This window comes from Carcharodon carcharias, chromosome 10, assembly GCF_017639515.1.
Source record: "Carcharodon carcharias isolate sCarCar2 chromosome 10, sCarCar2.pri, whole genome shotgun sequence".
Lineage (NCBI taxonomy): Eukaryota > Metazoa > Chordata > Chondrichthyes > Lamniformes > Lamnidae > Carcharodon > Carcharodon carcharias.
The window spans coordinates 57,348,824-57,353,532 of NC_054476.1; positions in this window are offsets into that span (position 1 = coordinate 57,348,824).

Here is a 4,709-nt window from a genome sequence, read left to right on the forward strand (position 1 = left end):
CATTAACACAAAAGCAAAATTTATATGCTCTTGGCACTTGCACACAATGAATATAACATTAAAAGGTGTTAACATCCACACCAGTGAACAACTTAACAAATAATGGCAGAACGGAAGATCACCCATGAAAAGCCCCTCTTGTGCTCACAGTGATTCAAATGAACATTTGCGAGTGCTGCGTCGTGGCAACCCACCGCCCCCGGCCCCCCCCACCCCGCCTCAACCCCCAACTCCACCTTTCAGACAGTGGCATTGGAGGCAGCATGCTGACTTGGGTGTCGATGACCTTGGCAGTCTTCCTCTGGCTGGCAGAGCTTGTACAGCCACCTCCTGTGAAGGTATGTCCAGTGCCATGGCTGAGTATTCATCAGTTGTCATGGCCTCATCAGATGGCACAGTCACTGGCAGCGGGGCGGAGGAGCTGCTGCCGCCATCTAAAGCACCAAGAGGAGCCCGCAGAAACGTCATGAAGCTCGTCCGCCAACGGGAGGTCTGTCTGGACCTCCCTGCTCACCATTGATGGATGGGCACCTAGCAGAGATACTAGGTTCCCCATCCATCTCTCACATTGGCAGTGACCTCCTGAGATCTTTGCCTGGGTGAGAGCTTGCAGGTACTAGCGCAGCCCCAGAGACCTCTTACTCTGCTCCTGGCGCTGCCTCTCCATAAGAGTCACAACTCTCAATGGAGGAGGCAGTGTGCTCGGTGTTGAAGATCAACGTAGGTCATGGACTCCTTCCATGACAGAGACCATAGCACACATACCCTCATGGATCTCCACCAGATCCTCTGCACATCTCGCTGGATGTCCAGCATCTGCTGCCTAATAGATGACTTCAGAGGCTCATCATCTGCCTCGGACTCAGCATGGCCCTGGTCTCCAGCAGTCCTCCAACTGCTGGCACCCTAGGCACTCTCTGCCTCCACCAGCTCCTCATGTAAGTGTGCCATGCCCTCCCCACTGTGCACTGACATTGTAGCTGATGATTTCATGCCCACCGAGGTGCTGGTATCAGCGCTGGTGCCTTGTGCAGAGAGGGTGTATGACGCAGGTGTGTCTGATGGGCCCTGGTCCTCTGGCATCAACAGTGGCTCCTTGGGGTCCTGCAATGCTTTGCTGGATGGCGATTCTAGGGAAGAGAAATGACATGTCAGTAGTATCAGTCATCACCACTGTCACTGTGCATGCTTGGTCGACTGTGAGACAATGAAAGTCTGCATCATGGTGTCATTGTCTTTCGATGAACAATGGGGTCTCCAATTTTGAGGTTTCTATTTCAGGTGAGACAACACAACAATGTTGACACGCTCCAACACTCCAGCATCTGCGCACTCTTACCTTTGTCAGAGACTCCTGCCCCTCCATGACTGGTGGACTGAGCTGGGCATTGGCACTCCATTTGCAGGACATCCATCTCACACCTCATCAGAATCATCAGGTTTGGGGGCCTCCACCTGTCCTTGACCTCTCAATGTTGTTATGGCTCCTCTTCTCCTGAAAGGACAGAGGGGTATTGATTAGTCCACTCTCTACCTGCAGTGCCATTGCAGCCTGGCCAACCCCACCTGAGGAACACTTTGCAGGGCACATCCAAGTGAACCTCAATCCACAAAGCAATCAGGCCAAGCAACCAGAGCTCACCTCCTTGGCTGGCGCTGATGCCATTGACAGTTGGCATTTAGACTCTTATATCCTGAGCACCATGGGGGGGATGGCCAGCCATCCTTCTCCATAGCACTTCTCCATACAGATCCATGCCAACTCGGTTTTCATCGTTGCTGGGCGCAGGAGATCATTGAACCTTTTATGGCATTACACCCATGTGCGCCACACAACATCATGGCCGCTGACATGGGCTGTCGCTTCTGCCCATGCATTCTTATTGTAGTGCGGTGGCCTCCTGTTGCCATCCCTGGGTATCAAGATGTCCAACCTGGCACTGGCCTCCTCCACAAGGATTCCAAGGCACTCATCTGAGAACCAGGGGAACGACTGGCCACTGGACTTGCCCTCCTGCCTGGCAAGCCCAGCAGGTGCAGATGCCATTGCAATTCCACACAAATATTTCTTCTTCAAACTTGATAGTTCCCTTTGTGTCGTCTGGCAGCCTTCAGGGAGCTGCCTCTGCTGCTTTTGAATCCCCCACCAGGCCACCATTGGATCCAGCGCCCTACAGGCTCCCGCCTCTGCCTGGCCCTTCTGACTGGTGAAAAGACACATTTCACATCAGGTGGGCCTTAATTGGCTACCCAGCATGAATTTTGTTGAAAACGTGATCGCGCCAGGGAGCAGGCATAGCTGGCTATGCCATCATTTGTTGCCTATCCCTAATGGACCTTCAGAATATGGTGGTGAGCCTCATTCCCAAACCCCTGCTGTGCAACTGGTGTAGAAACCCACAGTGCTGATAGGAAGGGAGTTCCAGGATTTTGAACTAGTGACAGTGAAGGAACAGGTGATATAGTTTCAAGTCAGAATGTGATCTTTCAGGAGAGCTTGTGGGTGATGCTGTTCCCATGTGTCTGCTGCTGTTGTCCTTCCAGAGAGTAGAGGTCATGGGTTTGGACGTTTGGAGCGGGGACTGAAAACAATGGCTTCAGTCTTCCTAATATTTAATTGGACGAAATTTCTGCTCATTCAGTGCTGGATATTGGATAAGCAGTCTGATAGTTTACCAACAATGGAGCCTTCGAGAGAGGTGGTGGTGAGGTAGGCTGGATGTCAACAGCGTACATGTGTAAACTAATGCTGTGCCTTTGGATGGTGTCACCAAGGGTCAGCGTGTAGATGAGAAATAGGAAGGATTGAGCCTTGGGTGATAGCCGAGGTAATATGGAGATTTAGGCTAAAATATGATCCAATTAAGAGCAGCAATGTCCAGTGACTTAGCACAAGAGATCCCTATGGAGCAGGTGAGGGCACAGTAAAGTCCCCTTCCCTTCACATGACAACAGGTTGCCCAGTCAGATTCTGCAGCAGGCCTGCAGGGAAATGGCAGAAAATCACAATCAGACCTAGGAAAAGGGTTCAACTCTAAAGGTTCATCAATCTGAATGAGAATGGTGTCTCATCTATCTCAATTTTTCTCCATTAGACCCTGCACTCACTCCTCCTCTGCACACCATTCCACATGCAGCACATCTGATAACAAGGAGGCACTTCACCTTCTCTTATTCAAATCACCCACTCACTTGCTGCTGCTGGCCTCACAAGTACACAAACAGCAGCCCTCCTTTAGCTGGCAACAACCAGAAAGCATTTCACTCTCTCTTGACTGTTTTCACATTTCACACTGGAGACATTTTTTTGCACATAACCATTGCCCCATCGTGTTTGCAGTTTGTCGTTTCTCCCCCTCAGCATACCCACTATATGAAGTTGCCTCACGCACCTGCACAACTGTTTACAAGAGCCACACACTAACTCACTCCAACACTTAATGCTGGACAAGTTAGCACACAGAACTACCACAATAGACAGGGAGGGGCAGCATCTACCCAGGCACTCATCCAGAAGAGAAAAAAGCAACAAAGATAATTAGAGTAGGCAGATCAAGCAGTACTTGTGGGTATTCAAACAATCACACAGATAGGCAAATATTGCACAATTAGTACTCACTTCTCATTGCACTCAGTCCTTGTCATCTCCACTCTGTGCTTCTATAAGTGCTGAACCCAGCTGACTATCAATGTTCAAAAGGTACAATACAAGGAAAGATTTGTCAAGGGAACTTCCGTTAAAGAGGTGAAGAAAGCAATGGTTCATGTGAAAGAGATGTGCAGTGAGGGCATTGCTGGTACATAAATGGGTAATCTTGGAAAGGTGCCAAAGTATTATAGCATGTATATGTGGCAGGGAGCTGGTCATATACTGGGTGAGGAGCAGGAATAAACCATGTCTCTGATTGGCAGTTTGGTAATTAATGGGCAGCAAATCACATGCCACATCTGGCTGTAAGATTTACTTAAAGAAGCATTGTTGTAGAGATAAGGAAAGTTGAAGAGCTGTGCTTATAGTCATGACAGCTAGCAGCTCCAGTTTGCTGATGGTGCCGTAGACATTTTATTGTGCTGTTCTATCAGATGATGGAGGCCCTCGTCCCTGCAGATGGACTTTGTGTGTTGTGCTGAGTAGGCCAGGATGCCTTGTCAGAAGTGGAAGTAGCTTTCATACTTGCACCTAGCCACAGAACCATAAAAAGTTTCATGGGTTCACCCATTGTGCCAAGGCAGGAGATTCTCCTGATTCATTATATCAATGCTGGCATTAAACATCAGTGGCATGACCAGCTCTCTGCCACACATACATGCTATAATACTTTGGCACATTTCCAAGATTACCCATTTATGTACCAACAATGTCCTCACTGCACATCTCTTTCATACGAACTATTGCTTTCTTCATATCTTTAATGGAAGTTACCTTGACAAATCTTTCCATGTATTGTACCTGCATTATGTTTCTTCGTGCAACCATTGTCCCTATGGGAAGCAAACTGCTATCAAAGTATCAATATAGGCCTCTCATCCAGTGTCAACAATTCAGCTCCTTGTACTCTTTTTAGCAGAGGTGACTATATAAAAGAGTGCAGGAGGAGGCACCACAATAAACACTAGGCACAAAGTTGTGGAGGAAGCAGTGGGTGGAACAAATAAGAGTTCTGACTAAGCTCAAGGCTTGTATCAACTTTTTATGTTGTTTATTTTCC